Source organism: Grammomys surdaster, unplaced genomic scaffold, assembly GCF_004785775.1.
Source record: "Grammomys surdaster isolate TR1022 unplaced genomic scaffold, NIH_TR_1.0 125973, whole genome shotgun sequence".
Classification (NCBI taxonomy): Eukaryota; Metazoa; Chordata; class Mammalia; order Rodentia; family Muridae; genus Grammomys; species Grammomys surdaster.
Genome location: NW_021620790.1, coordinates 1,053,416 through 1,074,989, shown reverse-complemented (window position 1 = coordinate 1,074,989; position 21,574 = coordinate 1,053,416).

Sequence of the window (21,574 nt, the reverse complement as noted above, 5' to 3'; positions counted from 1 at the left end):
TTGTAAATAATATTTAATCTCAATCAGGGGTTTCTACCTCACATTTAATCATTTACTTACCAGATAAAAGACACAAAACTTTTTTATTTATAATAAGCCTTAATCAGCACTAGAGCTGTGCAGATATCTGTCCTCTATGATATCATGTCTACTTACCTGACAATGACCCTGATATAAGACTTGTCATATTTTGTCTGTGTGGCGCTCACTCCAAGGGACCATCCCTTATGGCCAATTCTCATGATCATTTACCCCATGGTTTCTTCTCTTCCCTCTACCTTCTCTCTCTCCCTCATGGATCTTCTCAGACCACAATCCTGGGAGACAAAACCCCACCTACTTCTCTTCTGCTCAGCTATAGGCTATTAGCAACTTTATTCAACCACTTATACTAAATTAAGGGGCAATACCATATAGAATTACTTGATGTATGTGAGGAGTCTCTCATCCTTGAGGGCAACTAGACCTTGGGGGCTAGTATATAACATTACAACACATAGTGATAGAATAAACCTCAATAGAGGAACACTGTCTGGAGACAAAAATCAGGTTGCTAGTGTATTGCTCTAATTTGCATTTGAAGGTATAAATGGATCTTAAATAACATAAGCTTGTTTTACATAGTATAAAAAGAGGCATGCAAAGAGTCATACTGTGTGTATACAACTAGGTCTTGTTTTCTTCAAGCTCATGACTTTTTACTCATAATGATGATTTTAAGTGTTTATTTCATTTCTTTTTCTCAGTATAACATTCTGTGGTTCATTATTTAGGAAAAAACACACAGCAGGGTTGGCAATATGTTAGTGTTGCCATACTCAGAAATTAGAATTGTGAAAGTAAATTTTACAGTTCATATATATGTATATATATATATATATATATATATATATATATATATATATATATATAATTTTTCCAGTCTTGTTTGGGTCTACCATTAATCATCTGGATATGTAGTATATGGTTCCTGGCTTTCCAAACAGTGAAGCACATAAGCTTCCTATCATAGACTGGGCCTCAAATTAAACCAAACACTGGCTGTACACTCTTAAAATTGCTTACTACTGTTTCCCTAGCACAATTTACAGCCAGGAAAGATTGTAGGTCAAGAATTATTTTTCAGCAGTAATGTCTAGATTTTTCTTTCTATATGCTGTGGAATACCTTCTTGCACCAAAAAGACTATAATGTATGTGAGAAGACTCCATCCAGGCACCATCTCTACCTCACTAGAGCTTTGCGAATATTCTCCTCAGCAATGGCACCTTGCTGTCAGTTTTCAGAAGCGGCTTTCTGATCTTGCATCAACCTAGGTTGTTTAGGGATTTCTATGGGACCCTCTTTGTCAACAATTCAACCAAATGAAAACCTGTCTCACCACTACTAAATATTACCAGTCAGACTCAGTATCCTCCATTACTAGAAGTACTCATGTTGCTCACCCTCTAAGAGTCCACGAAGTTTCCACTACACTAGGCTTCTATACCACCACCTGAATGCTCCCAAGTTCCATCTGTCTCTGCTTGCATTTTCTTGCCATCCTTCTTCCTTCCACATGATCCTTCCTGCTCCAGTCCCCAAATGCTCCCATTCCACAATTAAACTTTACTGTATTTCCCATTCCAGGAAACTTCCATGCATTCCCCCGTTCCTCGAGCCCTTCTCTTTACCTAATCTCTCTGTATCTCTGCATGGTAAATTGAGCATAGCTTACTTAACAACTAATACCTATTTATAAGTGAGAATATACCATGTTGTCTTTCTGGGTCTTGGTTATCTCACTAAGAATGATGTTTGTATTTGTATCCACTTGCTTGCAAATCTAATAAAATTATTTCTAATGAAATTCTGCTATACAACTAGACTGATGACCTGTCTAGTCATCCTTTATCTTAGTGCAATTACCTCATGACACATGAAGGTTTGAAGAGTCCTAATTGCAGCCTTTTCTAGAAAGGGCTCAATAATTACTACTATGTATTTAGGAATTCTATATAACCGTTATTATGGATTAAGAAATCATCTATATGTCTACATACCATCACTGCAAGATAGTATATCTTCTCAATAATATGGTCATCTAACAAAGATCTGGAAATTCATCATCAGGATTTGATGTGCCAATGTGGAAGAAGGAAATCTCATAAGGTCCTACCCTTAAGTGATGACCTACAAGCATTTAATGGCTATTAAAAGACAAGAAAATCAGTATTCTCCAGGAATAAGGCCCCTGAATGGTTACTAATTCCTTAGACTAAACTTTGTAAAGCAAGTAAAAAAAATCCTCTATAATGAAAACATTATAACACTAAGGAAGAATACTGAAGAAGACTATAGGCTTTGGAACAACTTCTTGTGTGTGTCTATTTGAAGAATTAATATTATGGAAAAGGCTACCTCACAGAAAACAGTATACATGTTTTGTGTATTTTCACCAAGATTCCAGTGAAATTCTTCTCAAAATAGAAAAAGAGTGATAACATTCATTTTTATGTTCAAAATTTTTTTAATTTTTTTATTGGATGTTTTATTTACATTTCATATGTTGTTCCCATACCCCATCCCCCACCCACCCAGGAACCCCCTATCCCCTCACCCCTCCTCCTTATTCTCTGTGGATGTAACCCCTACCTAACCCCTACTCCCACCTCCCCACCCTCAAAATTCCCACACTCTGGGGCGTCCAGCCTTCATGAGGTCAAGGATCTCTTCTTCCACCTATGCCCAGCAGGGCCCTCCACTCTTATGTATTCAGCTGAAGCCCTGGATCCCTCGCTAAGTGCTCCCAGGCTGGTGGCCCAGACCCTGGGAGCAATGGTCAGCTGGCACTGTTGCCCTCCTCATGGTGCCATAAACCCCCTCAGCTCCCTCAGTCTTCACTCTAACTCATCCATTGAGAACCCCACTATCAGTTCAACGGCTAGTTGTGAGCATCTGTGTCTGAATATGTCAGACTCTTGAAGACCTCTGAGGAGACATCCACATCAGGCTCTTATCAGCATGCACTTCCTGACCTCTACACCAGCAACTACCCTTGGTGACTGCACATGGGATGGACACCCAGGCGGAACGATCTTCAGATGGCCCCTCCTTCAGTTTCTGTCCCTCACTTTGTCTCCATATTGGCTTCCTTGAGTATTTTGTTGCTCCTTCTAAGAAGGACCAAATCACCCCCACTTGGTCTTCCTTCTTTATGAGCTTCATGTGGCCTGTGAGTTGCATCTTGGGCATTTCAAGGTTCTGGGCTAATATCCAATAATCAGTGAGTGAATACCATGTGTGTTCTTTTGTGATTGGCTTACTTCACTCAGGATGATAATTTCTAGTTCCATTCATTTACCTAGGAAACTCTTGAATTCATTGTTTTTAATAGCTGAGTAATACTCCATTGTATAAATATACCACATTTTTTGAATCCATTCCTCAGTTGAAGGACATCTGGGTTCTTTCCAGCTCCTGGCTATTATAAATAAGGCTGCTATGAACATAGTTGAGCATATGTCCTTATTATATGTTCGAGCATCTTCTGGGTATATGCCTAGGAGTGGTATAGCTGGATCCTCGGGTAATGCTATGTCCAATTTTCTGAGGAACCGCCAGACTGATTTCCAAAGTGGTTGCACCATCTTGCAGTCCCACCAACAATGGAGGAGTGTTCCTCTTTCTCCACACCCTCGCCAGCATCTACTATCACCTGAGTTTTTAATCTTAGCCATTCTGACTGGTGTGAGATGGAATCTCAGGGTTGTTTTGATTTGCATTTCCCTGACGACTAAGGATACTGAACATTTCTTTAGGTGCTTCTCGGCCATTCGAGTTTGTTCCGCTGAAAATTCTTTGTTAAGCTCTATACCCCATTTTTTTTAATAGGGTTATTTGGTTGTCTGTTCTTGAGTTCTTTGTATATATTGGATATTAGCCCTCTATCAGATGAAGGATTGGTAAAGATCTTTTCCCAATTTGCTGATTGTCGTTATGTCCTATTGACAGTGTCGTTTGCCTTACAGAAACTTTGCAATTTTATGAAGTCCCATTTGTCAATTCTTGATCTTAGAGCATATGCCACTGGTGTTCTGTTCATGAACTTTCCCCTGTGCCCAAGTATTCGAGGCTCTTCCCCACCTTCTCTTCTATTAGTTTCAGTGTATCTGGTTTTATGTGGAGGTCCTTTATCCACTTAGACTTGAGGTTTGTACAAGGAGATAAGAATGGATCAATTTTCATTCTTCTACATGAATCTCCTCTATCAAATATAGAAGATGCAATTGCCTACATATACAGCTGGAGCCATGGGTGCCTCCCTATGTGCTCCCAGGCTGGTGGTTTAGGCCCTGGGAGCTCTGGTTGGATGGTGTTGTTGCTCTCCTCATGGGGCTGTAGATCCTTTCGGGTCCTTCAGTCTTCTCTCTGACTCCTCTGCTGGGAGCCCCATGATCTGTTCAGTGGTTAGCTGTGAGTATCTGCCTCTTTATATGTCATAGTCTGGAGGACCTCTGGGGAGACAGCTATGTCAGGCTCCTGTCAGCGTGCACTTCCTGTCATCCACGTCGGCATCTGCCTTTGGTGACTGCACATGGGATGGATACACAGGTGGAACGGTCTCTGGGAGGATGGTCTTGTTGGGCATAGGTGTGAGAAGAGGTCCTTGGTCCTGTGAAGGCTGGATGCGCCAGTGTGTAGAAATTAGAGGGCGGAGAGGTGAGAGTGGGTGGGTGGGGGCACATCTTCATAGAAGCAGGAAGCGGGGAGATGGGATATGGGGTTTCTGGATTGGGGGCAAATGGGGAAAGGGGATAATACCTGAAATGTAAATAAAATATCCAATAAAGAAAGAAAAAAAAAGATAGTATATCTTCATTGATCCATAGAAAATTGGCCCAAATGTACGAGCTAATGTACCAGGAGTATTATACTAAATTAATAATTACCAAAAGAAAAGGCATATCATCTGTAAGAATCAGTCCTGATATGAGATTCTTGAAAGCCTTGCAATTCAGAATTATTGAGTACAGGTCATGCAGTACAATGTGTCCGTTCAGAATATACTTTTCCTAGATGCCTCTTGACATTCTCATCAGTAAACATCTTATTGACTAAAATGTCTTTTTTTAATGTTTGTCACTGTTTGCAGTACCAATGGAGAACAGAAGTGGGAAATTGATCCCCTGAAGCACAATTACTCTTGACTGAGAGAGGCCTGATGTGCATTCTGGCAAATACACTCAAATCCTCTGGAAGAAAAGCAATCATTTATTACTGAGCAATCTCCAGGCCCACCCAGGTGGTGAGATTTCTTATAAGAACATATACATTCTGTATTATAAGTATGTGAAAACCCCTGAAACATCTAAAAATACTGTTAAATATGGTCATTTCTAGCTAATATTTGTATTCTTAAAGTGAAATTGCCATCATTTATCTTGGGATTTTACATATATATGGGCTATTTGAGTCTTTTGACACCATAAATTGAGTCAAGCTACTGGATTATACTGGATTGATTTACATGTAAATTTTTAGAAAGATAATGCAACATTAAGCATTCTAGTTCATTTACTGCCAAATCCCTTCATTTATCTGAGACTATATATGATGATTCTATGGAGTTTTATGTATTTTGTTTTACTAATCATCACATACTTTTCCTTTTAAGTTGATTCAAATATTTATTCATGTAGTGTGTGTATGTGTATGTGTGTGTATCTATGTGTCTATGTCTGTGTAAGAATGTGTTTGTTTTTCTCTATCTATCTATCTATCTATCTACCTATCTATCTATCTGTGTGTGTGTATGTGTGTGTAAGAGAAAGTTAGAGACAGAGGAAGAGAGAGAGAGAAAGACATACACATAGAGAGACTCTATATGTGTGTAGGCAGGTGATAGTTTACTAGAGTCAGTCCTCTTTTTCTGATATGAGGGCCAATGGTCAGCTAGGGTAATCAAGCCTGTACATTTACCCTTGAGCAATCCTGCCAATCTAGTTGCACATTTTCAATATCATCATGCATTGGTTACATACCTTCCTGGATTGAATCTAAATACATACTACTTGTAATGCTGCTGTAGAGGATATATTGTTTAATTTTTATTTGTTAATATCTTGTATATGGAAATGAAGGAGGTTTTAATATTCACATTTTATTATATTCCTGTGGTTCACTCATTTATATTTATAAGCAGAAAATACCATCCTTGACATTTCTATATACATAATGAAATCATTCAAGACTAACATGTTAACTTACATTGTACAGTCTTCTATCTTTTGTTTCATTTCATTGACCTACTGTATTATTAAACAACAGTAGGAACAACAGCCTATATAGTTTCCTGATCTCAAAATGAGAATATTTCATATTTAATACAAATGATTTCAATTCTAGTTATGGAAGGGTTTTGTGAAATAAAAATGATATATTTTTCTAGTAATTATTGAAAATACCATTATAAGAGTTTGGTGTTGAATTATATCAGAATTATGTTAGTGTAATATAAAATTTTTCTCACTTACAGTGACACTGTGACAATTGCATTAACTTAACTGTGAAGTTATAAAGCATTTTTCATTTTCTAAAATAATCTCAAAAATCTGAAAATGCAAACAGTATTCCTGACACTAAAAATGTTTTAACTAGAAAAATTACAATCTAGTGACATTGTCAAAAATGGTGGAATGGAGAAACAAAAATGTCAGAGGTAAATATACAACCTAGAAACCAACCATCACCTAAGAAACCATGAGATACTTACTGTAAATAAGGAAATATTTAATTAAGCAAAATACAGTAAGAGTTTCTAATGGAATTCAAATCCACCTATTTAGGAAAGCAAAGGCCTTGGGGACATGGATTATGGTTTTAAGTCATTGTACAAGAAATAACATAAAATGGTTTTCAAGATTAATTTTAAATATAGTAATGTGTATTTTGGTGTGTCAATGATAAGGATGCAAAATATGTGCACATAATTATGGATCCCTGAAAAGTCCAGAAGATGCCATTAGGTATCCAAGAGTGAAAGTTACAGATGGTTACAAATCATATACATGGATGCAATGAACTGAACTCTGCTCCTACGCAAGAACAATAAATCCTAAACCATTGAATTATCTCTTCATTCCCAAAGATAAATTTTACTCTTAAGTTTATCTAGATGCAAACTTAGCCACTCTTGTGGTTACAAGAGTCTATCAGAAGGATCCTTCCAGTTTCAGTCTCGTCCACAGAGATGACACAACTCTCCATACACAAATCTCTCTGAGAGAGAGAGGTGGTCTCTCAGGAATGCTGACACATCTGTGAGCACAGGTAAGGCCACCACTTCTGCTTAAATACCTGGCCCAAGAGGGACCTGCCTAGAGTCATCAGGACACAGGAATCCAGGAACAGCTGGGGACAGGAAATTTCTGGTTTCCATCTTCTTCCCACAGCTGAACATGTATCACAGCTCTTCATACCAAAACTCTTCCTGGAGAGAGCTGGTCTCCAAGGAATGCTGACATAGAAGTTTACAGGAGGGAAAATCCCCAGTCAGAGTCTGCAAGACCAACTAACACTAGTGATAACCAGATGGCAAGAGGAACAGACAAAAATATAAACAAGAAACCAATGATACTTGACAACATCAGAATCCAGTTCTCCCACCAAAACTAGCCCAGGATATCCCAACAAAATGGAAAAGCAAGACATTGATTTAAAAACACAACTTATGATGATGATAGAGGACTTTAAGAAGGACATAATACTCTCATAAGAAATACAGGCACAGGTAAACAGGGTAGAGGAATTGAACAAAATCATCCAGGGTCAAAAATGGAAATAGAAACAATAAAGAAATCACAAAGGGCCGGGCGGTGGTGACACATAACTTTAATCCCAGCACTTGGAAGGCAGAGGCAGGCGGATTTCTGAGTTCGAGGCCAGCCTGGTCTACAGAGTGAGTTCCAGGACAGCCCGGGCTATAAAGAGAAACCCTGTCTCAAAAAACCAAAAAAAAAAAAAAAAAAAAAAGAAAAGAAAAGAAATCACAAAGGGAGACAATCCTAGAGATTGAAAACCTAGGAAAGAGAACAATAGACATAGACTTAAGCATCACCAACAGAAAGTAAGAGATAGAAGAGAGGAGAATCTCAGGTGCAGAAGATACCATAGAAAGCATTGATAAAACAGTCAAAGAAAATGCAAAATGCAAAAGGCTCCTAACCCAAAACATCCAGGAAATAAAGGACATAAGGAGAAGACCAAATCAAAGGGTAATAAGTATAGAAGAGAGCAAAGGACTAGTAAATATCTTCAACAAAATTATAGAAGAAAATGTCCCTAGCATAAATAGATACCCTTAAACATACAAGAACCCTACAGAACTCCAAATAGATTACATCAGAAAAGATATTTCTCCTGTCACATAATAGTCAAAACACCAAATACACAAAACAAGGAAAGAGTATTAAAAGCACTAAGGAAGAAAAGTCAAGTAACATATAAAGGCAGACCTGTCAGAATTACAACAGGCATCTCACTAGAGACTATGAAAGCCTGGGCAGATGTCATGCAGACCATAAGGGCACACAAATGCCAGCTCAAGCTACTATACCCAACAAAACTCTTAATTACCATAGATGTAGAAACAAGATATTCCATGGAAAAACCCAATTTACACAATATCTTTCCACAAATCTAGCCCTACAAAAGATAAAAGATGGAAAAATCCAACACAAGGAGGGAAACTACACCCAAGAAAGAGCAAGAAAGTAATCTTGTTTCAAAAAACCCAAAAGAATATAGCAACACAAACAGACTTTCAACTCTAACTATGAAAATAACAGAAAGCAATAATCACATTTCTTTAATATTTCTTAACATCAATGGACCCAATTTCCCAATAAAAAGACATAAACTAACAGACTGGATTCATAAACAGGATCCAGAATTTTGCTGCATGCAGGAAACACACTTCAGGGACAAAGGCTGAGAGTAAAAGGCTGAAAAACAATTTTACAAGCATATAGTTCCAAAAAACAAGCTAATGTAACCATTCTAATATTGAATAAAATTGACTTTCAACCAAAAGTTATCAAAAAAAGATAAGGAAGTACACTTCATGTTCATCAAAGGAAAAATCTACCAAGGTAAATTCTCAATTCTGACTGTCTATGCTCCAAATCAAGTGCACACACATCCGTAAAAGAAACTTTATTAACATTCAAAGCACACATTGCACCTTACACAATAATAGGGGGAGACTTCAACACCCCACTCTCAGCAACGAACAGATCATGGAAACAGAAACTAAACAGAGACACAGTGACTCTAACAGAAGTTATGAACCAAGTGGATTTAACAGATATCTATAGGACACTTCATCCTAAAACAAAAGAATATACCTTCTTCTCAGCACCTCATGGTACTTCCCCAAAACTGACCATAAAATCAGTCACAAAACAAGCTTCAACAGATACAAGGAGATTGAAATAATCCCATGCTTATCACAGACCAAGGCTGGTAATCAATAACAACAACAACAACAACAACAAAAACCCCACATGCACAATGATAACTTGGTTAAAAAAGAAAGAAAGAAATTAACGATTTTTTAGAACTTAATGAAAATGAAGGCACTACATACCCAGACTTACAGGACACAATGAAAACAGTTCTAAGAGGAAAACTCATAGCTCTAAGTACCTCCAAACAGCAGTTGAAGAGAGTATACACTACCAGCTAGACAGCACAACTGAAAGCTCTAAAATAAAAACAGGCAAATATATCCAAGAAGAGTAAATGGCAGGAAATAATCAAACTCTTGGCTGAAATCAATCAAATACAAAAAACAAACAAACAAACAAAAAACTATACAAAGAATCAACAAAACCAGGAGCTGATTCTCTGAGAAAATCAAAGAGATAGATAAATCCTTAGGCATGCTAAGCAGAGGGCACAGAGACAGTATCCAAATTAAGAATATCAGAGATAAAAAGGGAGATAAAATGACAGAAACTGAGGAAATTAAAAAAATCATCAGATCCTACTACAAAAGCCAATACTAAGTGAAACTGGAAAGTCTCAATGAAATGGACAATTTTCTAGACAGATACCAGGTACTCAATGACAATCAGACAAATCATCTAAACAGTCCGATAATCCCTAAAGAACAGCAGCAGTCATTAAAAGTCTCCACACCAAAACAAGCACAGGACCAGATGGTTTTAGTGTGGAATTCTGTCAGATCTTCAAGAAAGACGTAATACCAATTCTGTCCAAACTATTCAACAAAATACAAAGAGAAGGAACACTACCCAATTTGTTCTATGAAGCCACTACTACTCTCATATCTAAACCACACAAAGACACAATAAAGAAAGGGAACTTCAGACCTATCTCCCTTATAAATACTTATGCAAAAATAATCAATAAATTTCTCATAAACTGAATCTAAGAACACATCAAAAAGATCATTCACCAGGATCAGTAGGCTTCCTCCCAGATATGCAGGGGTGGTTCAATATATGGAAATCCATCAATGTAATTCACTATACAAAGAAACTCAAAAAAATAAATCACATAATCATTTCATTAGATATTGGAAAAGCATTTAACAAAATTCAACATCCCTTCCTGTTAAAAGTCTTGGAAAAATCAGGAATTTAAGGCTCATATCTAAACATAGTAAAAGTAATATACAGCAAACTTGTAGCCAACATCAAAATAAATGGAGAGAAACCTGAAACAATCCCCCTAAAATCAGGGACTAGACAAGACTGCCCACTCTATGCATATCTATTAAATATAGTAGCTGAAGTTAAAGCTGGAAGAATTAGATAACAAAAGAAAGTCAAAGGGATACACATTGGAAGGGAAGAAGTCAAAATATCACTATTTGCAGATGATATAATAGTATACTTAAGTGACCCCCAAAATTCCACCACAGAACACCTAAAGATGATAAATAACTTCAGCTAAGTGGCTGGATATAAAATTAACTCAATCAAATCAGTACCCTCCCTCTACTCAAAGAATCAACAGGCTGAGAAAGAAATGAGGGAAACAATACCCTTCACAATAGTCACAAACAACATAAAATATCTGGGTGTAACTCTCACCAAGCAAGTGAAAAATCTGTATGACAAGAACTTTAAGTCACTGAAGAAGAAATTAAAGAAGACCTCAGAATATGGAAAGATCTCCTATGCTCATGGATTAGCAAGATTAACATTGTAATTCTGGCCATCTTGCCAAGAGCAATCTACAGATTCAATGCAATCCCCATTAAAAGTACAACTCAATTCTTCATAGAGTTAGAAAGAGCAATTCTCAAATTCACTTGGATTAAAAAAAAAACAAAAAACAAAAAACAAAAATAACCAAAAAAAACAAAACAAACAAACAAACCAGGATAGCAAAAACTATTCTCAACAATAAAAGAACATCTAGGGGAATCATTATATCTGACCTCAATCTGTACTACAGTGCAATAGTGATAAAAACTGTATGGTATCGGTACAGAAACAGGCAGGTAGACCAATCGAATAGAACTGAAGACTCAGACATAAACCTACAAATCTATGTTCACTTGATCTTTGATCAAGAAGCTAAAATCATCCAGTGGAAAAAAGACATCATTTTTAACAAATGGTGCTGGTTCAACTAGAGGACAACATGTAGAAGAAGGCAAATTGATCAATTCTTATCTCCCTGTACAAAGCTCAAGTCCAAGTGGATCAAGGACTTCTACATAAAACCAGATACAATGAATCTAATGGAAGAGAACTTAGGGAAAATCCTGGAACACATGGACACAGGGAAAAATTTCCTGAACAGACCACAAATGGCTTATGCTATAAGATCAAGAATTGACAAATAGGACCTCATAAAATTGTAAAGCTTCTATAAGGTAAAGGACACTGTCAATGGGACAAAATGGCCATCCGCAGATTGAGAAAAAATGTTTGCCAACCCTATATCCAATAGATATCCAAAATATACAAATAACTCAATAAATTAGACTCCAGATAACCAAATAACCCTATTAAAATGGGGTACAGAGCTAAACAGAGAATTCTCAACTAAGGAAATTCAAATGACCTAGAAGCACCTAAAAAAATGATCAACATCCTTAGTCATTAGGGAAATGCAAATCAAAACTATCCTGAGATTTCACCTCATGACAGTCAAAATGGATAAGATCAAAAACTCACATGAAAGAAGATGCTGGAGAGGATGTGAAAAAAGAGGAACACTTCTCCATTGCCAGTGTGATTGGAAGCTTGTACAACCACTATGGAAATCAATCTGATCATTCCTCAGAAAATTAGACATCGCACTACCTGAGATCCTAGCTATATCACTCATGGGCATTTTCCCAGAAGATGCTCCAACATGTAATAAGGACACGTGGTCACTATATTCATAGCAGCCATATTTATAATAGCCAGAAGCTGGAAACCACCCACATGTCCCTCAACAGAGGAATTGATACAGAAAATGTGGTACATTTACACAATGGAATAGTACTCAGCTATTAAAAAAAAAAAAAAACAATGATTTCACAAAATTCACAAGCAAATGGATGGATCTAGAAAATATCATCCTGAGTGTGGTAACTCAGTCACAGAAAGAACACACATGATATGTACTCACAGATAAGTGGAAATTAGGCAAAGTACATTGAATACTCATGATACAACTCACAGACCACATGAAGCTCAAGAGGAAGGAAGACCAAATAATGGATTCCTACTTAGAAATAGAAACAAAATAATCAAGGGTAGTAGAGATTGGGAGGGACATGGGAGGAAGAGAAAAGGGAAAATTGAAGTAGAGATTATAATCAGGTATGGGAAGAGATGGAGGAGATGTACAGAGGGTCTGGAAATTGACTTTTATAGCAGTGGGGGATGGGGTAGCAACCAGAAAGTCCCAGATGCCAGGACAGCAAGAGCCTCCCAGGAACCCACAGGGATGACATTAGTTAAAATACCACACAATGGGGAGGCAGAACCTGTTGAGACCACATCCAGAGGTTAGGCATGAATCCCCTGTTGTGGGATGTGGCCACCCACCCATCTTCAAAATTTTAACCCAGAATTGCTCCTGTCTAAAGAAAATACAGAGACAAAGAGTGGAGAGGAAACTAAAGAAAAGGCCATCTAGAAACTGCCCCACCTGGGATCCATCCCACATGCAGACACCAATCCCAGACACTGCTGCAGATGCTAAGAATTGCTTGCTGACAGGAGCCTGATACAGCTGTCTCTTGAGAGGCTCTACCAGGCCCTGAACAATACAAATGTGGAGGCTTGCAGCCAACTATAGGACTGAGCACATGGACTCCAATGAAGGATCTAGGGTAAGGACTGAAGGAGCTGAAGGGGCCTTACTTGGCATCAATGGGAGGGGAGGCCCTTAGTGGTGTGAAAGCTTGATGCTATAATGTAGAGGAATGCTAGGGCAGTGAGACAGAAGTAATTTGATGGGTGGGGGAAGCTCTTTCATAGGATCAGGGTAAGCAGGGATGGGATAGGGAGTTTGCATAGGGGAAACCAGGAAAGGGAATAACATTTGAAATGTAAATAAATAAAATATCCAATTAGGAATAAAAAGAGTTTATCAGAGAAATAGAAAAAAAAAAGCCTGTAAAGGAGGAGGAAGGGAAAGAATAAAGACACATAGTAGAGTCACAGTCTGTATGGTACCATCAAGTATATTAATACATATATTGAAAATAAGTTCCTGAGAAGGAGAAATGGCATAATGAGTATCTTAATATATAGTACTGAAATATTTACTAACTTAGAAAATCCTTAAAGCCAATCAGACCTCCCTAAAATACTTTGTGATTGGCCAGTTGAAAATCAAAACAAAAACAAACCATAAAAAAGGTAAAATAAACAGTTGAACCTGTACAGGAGTCCTCAAGAACACAATCACCTAGTCCTCAAGAACACAATCACCTAGTTTTCCACAATAAAATAGGAAGGTCTGACTTCCAGAAAAGATGTCTGACTGGAAGATGCCTCTGTGTAGACAAGTAAAGGAGAGCATTCTGATACGAAAAACAAACAAACAATCAAACAAACAAACAACAAACACTGTATACCAAGGAGAAAATTAGAATAGCCAAATGACAATGGAAAGAAAAAAAGAAAGAAGAGACATGAATCACAGAGCAATTAGTTGACACAGCTTCCTCTATATAGTCTGCCAGTATAGTATGGGATGGAGCCTCTGGTGTATAGTCTACCAGTGTGGTAAGTAGTAGAGCCTCAGCTGTACAGTCTGCTGGTATGGTATGGGATAGTGTCTTATCTGTATAGTCTCCTGGAATTCCATAGGGTGGAACTTCAGCTGTGTTCTGCTAGTATGGCATAATATGGAGGCATAGACAGCATACAAATAGTAACCAAGACCAAACTTCTAAACTCATCACAAGACAAACACATTCACAGTGGTGAAACTCAGTTGCAGATTCTGGTCTCCTACATAAGAGATCATCAGAAAGCTCATTTTGTCAAGCTCATGTAGCACCGATATCATGTTGAAAGAATATATAGACTATAAGTACACAAGATACTTGAGGAGGAGCTAAGAATACTGCATCCTAATCTAACAGCAGCCAAGAGAAATTGCCTTCCACATAGCTAGTCTAAAATCCCAGCACCACAATGACACACTTTCTCCATTAAGGCCACACCTATTCCAACAAAACCAAAACTTTTAATAGTGCTACTCCCAGGGCCAAGCATATTTCAACCACCATATGTGCTTATTGATTTATAGAGGAGTTAAGCTTGTCATCAATCACTCATTTGGTGACTTACAACTCTCTGTACTCCATTTCCAGGAGATCCAGTGCACTGCCTTCTTCTGACCTCCATAGATTTCCATATGCATGTGATACACATAAACTCCCATAGACAAGCACAAGTATTCATGAAAAATAGATGACTGATGATAGACAGATGATGATGATAGATAGATAGATAGATAGATAGATAGATAGATAGATAGATAGATAGATATTTTTAAGAAAAAGCAATGGAGCTCAGTTATAAAAGCTCTTACTATGCAAGCAACTGTATCTAAGTTTAAATTCCCCGCACCATATAGTAAACTGTAATTTTATGTTTACTTATAACTCTGGCATCATGGAGTTGAGACAGAAGAATCACTAACTACTAGCCCAGATCCAGGTCCTATGAGTGGCTATGTCTCAAGAAAAGTAAGGTGGAAAATGAAAGAACAGGGTGTTTGACATCCATTTGTGGCCTCCACTCTCAAACATGGTTACGCACATCCGTATATATAAGTTCACATATACAGAACCACAGGTAGTTTTTTTTAATTCAGTCATAATGAATAAAATTATATTATTTTCAGGAAAATGAAGGGACCCAAAGATTATCGAGTTAAGTGAAATCAATTGAATTAGAATGGATAAATGTCACAATTTGATATGTTCTATAGTTGAATAAACATATGTGTGTGTGTGATGAAGATTTAAAGATATAAGGGAATGTTTTGAAAAGAAAAGTTACAAGCAGTAGGAGGAAGAGACTAGTGAGACGCATATCAAATTATGTTACATATGTGCATGCACATTTCACGAAAGTTTTCTAAATATTGTCTTTGATATGTGCTTAATTTAAAATCATGTCTTAAAGTTTCTAAATACATGAATCTTTCCAGCAATGAAGTACGATTTTTAAGTTTTCTATTAGTTCCATACATGTCTTTCAATATATTTTATGTGATTTAAATAGTTTTTAAATATCTAAGACTTGATTTTTGCCTCAGAATAATAGGCATGGATATTGCCTATAAATGGAGAGCATATATTTTAAAATAAAACTAGGTTATACAACATCAACAAACAAGAGAAAGTGTGCATCTACCAACTGCAAGTTATACTCCTTGAAATAGGAAGCAATAAAAACATAAATGTCCCATAGGGAAGTTCCCAGAGACCCAGCAAGCACAAATATCACAGGTCTGTATCTAAGCTGTCCTGGGACTTTAGCTTGACTGTGGATACTGGTCCTGTGCTACAAAGTCTCCTCCATTCCTGGTTAAGAGTCTGAAGTCATTTTGATGTGAGCATCCATGTGAGGATAAAGTATTTCACAGAAACTCTGTGACATGTTGAATCGATAGACACATTAGAATGTGACCAGGACAGTGAAAGAACACCACGGTTTTTGGTGGAGCATTGGCTAGAGATGGCCAGAGAACCAATAGGAATCCCTGCAAGGGACAGCATACATTTCACCATGCTCCCAGACTCCAGGCTCCTGACATGAGCTGAAGACCGCCATTGACCAGCACCTTTGTAGGGCAATGCCTCTACCAGCCCCTCCAGAGGTAGAGCATGTGAGTACAGGCTGCAGAGCCTCAAGAGATTTTCATATTAATGAGATACCTAAAGACCAGAGGATGTAGCCAATTAAGTAGTTCTTCCCAGATGCTCCTCCTTATAAACAGGATTTAACCTGAGGCCCATCCTGAGGAGACAGGGTACAGCTACATCCACTTTTCGCCATGACAATAAACCTTTTAAAACCATGGACTTTCTTTCATCTTTGGGGCCAGCTGTGGAGAACTGTAGTGGGGGCCTTCGACTACGTAGCCACTGCCATCTAATCTTTCATGGAGGACTTCTCTACATTCCACAAATACAGCCCTGTCAAGAGTTTATACCCCATGGGGCACCTCCGGAGCTTCTCTCCCTTGCCCCTCTCGGCTGCAGGCTGGTCCAGCACATATGCCCCCACGTTGCAGTTCTTCCACAGCTCCCAGTGGCATCTGGGAGCCCAAGGACAAAAATCACCAGTTTCTTGGTCAACTGCTTCAGCCCAGAGACCCCTCCCCCCAACCTAGGAGCTCTGCCCCCATAAGACTTCAGGCTGCAACCTCTCAACACCTGGGTGGAGCTTGGTGGCTTCTTATAGCCAGACTCTGCCCTGGAGCTGTGTGGAGTGATCTCAATCAAATTCCTACCACAGTTCCAGCTCCTGGGGCAGCAGACATGAGGGATCCACAACTCAGCCCAACATGACTCACGCCCATGCGTGAGCTACAGCCCCACACCCACGTATGCTTTTTGATTGGTGGCTCAGTTTTTGAGAGCTGCCAAGTGTCCAGCTTAGTTTGGCTCTGTTGGTCTTCCTGTGGAGAGCCTATCTCCTTCAGGACCTTGAATGATTCCACCAATTCTTCCATTAAAGTCTCAACCTCCATCCAATGTTTGGCTGTGGATATCTCCATTTGTTTCAGTCAGATGCTAGGTAGATCCTCTCAGAGGACAGTTATGCTAAGCTCATGTCTGCAAGCATAGCAGTATCATTTTTTTAGTGTCAGGGAGTAGTGCTTGCATATGGGATGAGTCTGAAGTTGGGCCGCTTATTGGTTGAATATTCCTTCACTGTCGGCTCCATCTTTTTCCTTGCATTAGTTTTAGATGGGACAAATTTTGGGTCAAAAGTTTTGTGGATGAGTTACTGACCTTATCTCTGCAGTGGTGGACAAAGACCCCTGGCACATAGAGCTACTTTCTCTGGCTGTGCCTAACATTGCACATTCTTAGAAGACATGGTGGAGGAAAACCCAAGGTTGACCTACTCTCTCAAAGGAGAAGAGAAGAGTGATAGAAACTCTGGGATAGGGGCCTAAAAGAAGGCAGCATCTGGGATGTAGATAAACAAATAAATTAATTAGTTACAAAAAAGTGCTACCAGAACCAATGGCTTCAACACTTCAATTATAATTGTTTACACGAGGTTCAGTAAATATCGTCCTGCTAGCCCTGAGAGACTCTATTATGAAATGTGTAATTCTCATATCTCACAGTAGGTCCAATTTTACATTTCTCTTTTGTATATTGGTTTTTATCTACCTGTGCTCTATATTACTAAAAGGGGGATTATAAATTTCCCAAGCCTGAAAATAAATTTTTCTAGACTCAATGATTTTTTTCTCATGAGAGTGTAGGGCAAATTAACATTAGGATGATTTGTTTTACTACCCAACAAAATTAAAAATAATTTGTTTTTTATTTTCATCCATTACCTAGACAAAGAAAACTTCACCTATGCTTCTTCAAATATTGCCTCTGACCTATACAATTCCCTTCTGTTCTTTTGTCTTCTTTCTCTGTGTGTCTTTATCCAATAACTTTGTTTTCCTTGCCACATTTAGAATTTTTTTGGATTTAGCTTCACAAATTCTCTCCTATCATTATTACCTGTGTTTCTATATGTGTGTAATGTATGTATGGGAGTTGATCAGTGTGATATAAAACATGTGCAGAGGTCAGAGAGCAATTTTGTAGACCCAGTTCTCACCTTCCACCTCTATGTGAGTTTCAGGGGTCAAGCATCTATCCCCACTAATCCATATGAGTGGTCCTACAGATTATTTATTAAACATTTTATATTCTGTTGTTCAGTCTGCTCATCTGGGATTTTAATATTGGATTACTGCATAGCTTCAAAATGAACTTTGTTAATGAGGAAATCCATGGTACATGATCAACGAATGATGCAGAATAAATATAGGCATATGAAACAGTCTATTCTGGGGGTTGAGGGGGATCTGAAAGCTTGGATACAGGATTACCTTCTTGGCAAGAAAATAGCATTATGAAACCATAGATTAATTTTTGCCAGAAGGAAAGTGTAACCTCTAGGAATCGGCACCAGACAAGGATTCCTGATTTTATTACATTGGTCAGCACTGAACACATTTCACTTTATAGAGATTACATTATAATGCTTCCAAGAACAAGCTTTTACAATAAAAGGGTTTTGATTTTTAAGATTCATTTAATTTTCATTTAGGGGTTTGAGTGTGTGTGTGTGTGTGTGTGTGTGTGTGTGTGTGTGTGTGCATGTGCATGCATATGTTTGTGTATATGCAATGTCTTTCACTTTTCCTGTGTGGTGAATAGAGTTGTTGAAGCAGCTGCTTTTGCGATGATCTTGGTTTGTGAAGCTATATGACCTCTGACCAAAATATCAGCATGTTCATTAAAGAAAATTGCCCGTAATTCAGAGGAAAAATCAGACAGTGAATGGTAAAGGAGTTTGGAAAGATGAGAATGAATTTTTTATCAAAACCAGAAAGTAAAACCCAAATTTTAAAATGCAATCATATTCTGAGACTTTGATGAGATGACAGGTATGTGATGTGAGAGAGTATTGGATTTGTTTAGAAGTACAAATTCAGTGGTGCAGCCAAGGTGTGTGGTCCATATTTATGTTTCATTTAATATCTTGCCATGTTTCCATTATAAAATAGAACTTCAGTAAGGCCAAGTTCAAAACCTTTTTTTGTTTGTTTGTTTTTAATTTTGTAATTATATTTATGTACTGAAAATTTAGTGTACATTTTTAACCCAGTTTAGTGGCGAGTTCTTTAGCCTTTGCCTTTTTCAGCTTGGCAATATTGAATAGTATCCACAAAGAAATGTAAGAACCACTAAAAATGCACATCACAAAATTCTTGCTGTTGATGTTTTTCTTTCTTTTTGAAGGATATTCAGAAAATGCCTAAAGGATATTGATCAGGATCTTTAAGGACAGAAGGAAATACAAGCATTATACATTTATTCTGATCCACTGTACTCATTAAAATTATAGAGTAGATCAAAATGAGACTTTTGATCTGTGTTTACTAAAACTGATTTTTTAAAGCATTTATTATATTAAATTATTTTACTTGATGTATTGTTACATGACTGGGTGTGAGCACATGAATATAAAGACCAGAGGTCAATGGTAGAATTCTTCCACAATTTCTACTCCATCATCATCATATTTTTTTTTTACTCATTGACTTTTTATTTTCCTATATTGAGTCCAGTTTGTGTTGTCTAGCACTCTTGGGAGTAAAGCCTACCATGGCATGAGTGGGCCTACTAAGAATCAATTCATTACAGAAAACTGATGTTCTCTCTCCCACCATCTATCAAATGCCAATACTTCATCAGCAGGAGAGGTACTTTCCTCCTACACTTTTTGTTGTTGTTTTGTTTGCTTTGAATGGGTTGTATGGCTCAATAATGCATGAATCTGGCACATCTCATAATTGCTAAGATTTTATATACTAATATTCACTGTTGTATCCAGAAAGCATTACTTCCTTGATATTATCTGTTTATGTCTCTTACAATCGTCCTGCTCCCTGTTCCTCAAAGATCTCTGAGCCTAAGTTGATGAGTGAGACAGATATATACTGTTTAGAGCTGAGCACTCTGAAGCCTCTTATTCTCTGCACATTGACGATAGAAGGTCTCTGTGTTAACTTCAATCTACTGTAAGAAAAAGCTTCTCTGATGAGAGCTGAGAGATGCTCTGATCTATGGGCATAATTATGTCATTCTGAGTCCTTTTATACTATGTTCATTTATCAGAAGAACAATATTGGGTTTTCTTTATGGCCTACAATGTATCTAGCCACAGGTTCTTGGTCCCTTTAACAGTGCTAGGTATGGGTGCCTTCATGCAACAACCTTTTATACATTCATCAAGTGGTTAATTACTCCAATAACATTCATACCACTGTTGCAGTGGGCACATCTTGTCACGATAGTGTTTGTTATTGGTTGAAGACTTCACAGCTGGGTGAGATTAATGGTTACTTTTATCTTTAAGTATCATGAAAACTAGCTGCTAGAAAGTTAGCTTTCAGGTATATAATAGCTTAATTTCTCTGGTCTATGACTCAACAATACAGTCTTATAAGTTTGGAAGGTAGTTGAAAGTATTGTTAATAGCCAGTAATACTTAGGAGTCTGTGTGAATCCCTATGCCAACAACACAAAAACAAGTAACTTATTCATTTTGTAAATTATATATTGTATTGTGTAATTAAAATATAATTACTTGAGTTGGTGAGATGGCTTAGTGATTAAGAGCACTGACTGCTCTTCCAGAGGTCCTGAGTTAAATTCCAAGCAACCACATAGTGGCTCACAAACATCTGATACCCTCTTCTGGTATGTCTGAAGACAACTACAGTGTACTCACATCCATAAAATAAATAAAATAAATAAATAAATCACAAATTTTTAATAACTTAGGTTTTATTATTTTTTGTTATTGGTACTGTTGCTTTGTTTTATTTTAATTTACTACCTTAAGGTATCTACTAGGGATATTGATCTTTTATTGTAAAGCAACTTCATTAAATTTCTTTTTATATATGTATATGTTTAGGAAGCTACTATAATGGTAGGTTTTCATACTGCTTTCTAAAAAAAAAAATCTTTGATATTAATTGTCTCTCCACAAATTGCCTCTGATACTCTGTGGTACATCCTCCATCTCGATTTAACCCTCCCTGTTCCATTACCTCCCTGCAACTCCTTTTACCATTGTCTTATAGCACACTTGTCTTGAAAGCCCCTCTCTGTCATGATGCTTTGTTAAATTTACAACTTCTCCAGGTATCCCAAATAAAGCACACATAATTGAAGATTCATTGCTAGCATAAATAAAAGATGTCACATTTTTAGGTGTTGATTACCTTGCTGAAAATGAGTGTTTCTAGATCCATATACTTGTATATCATGATTTTA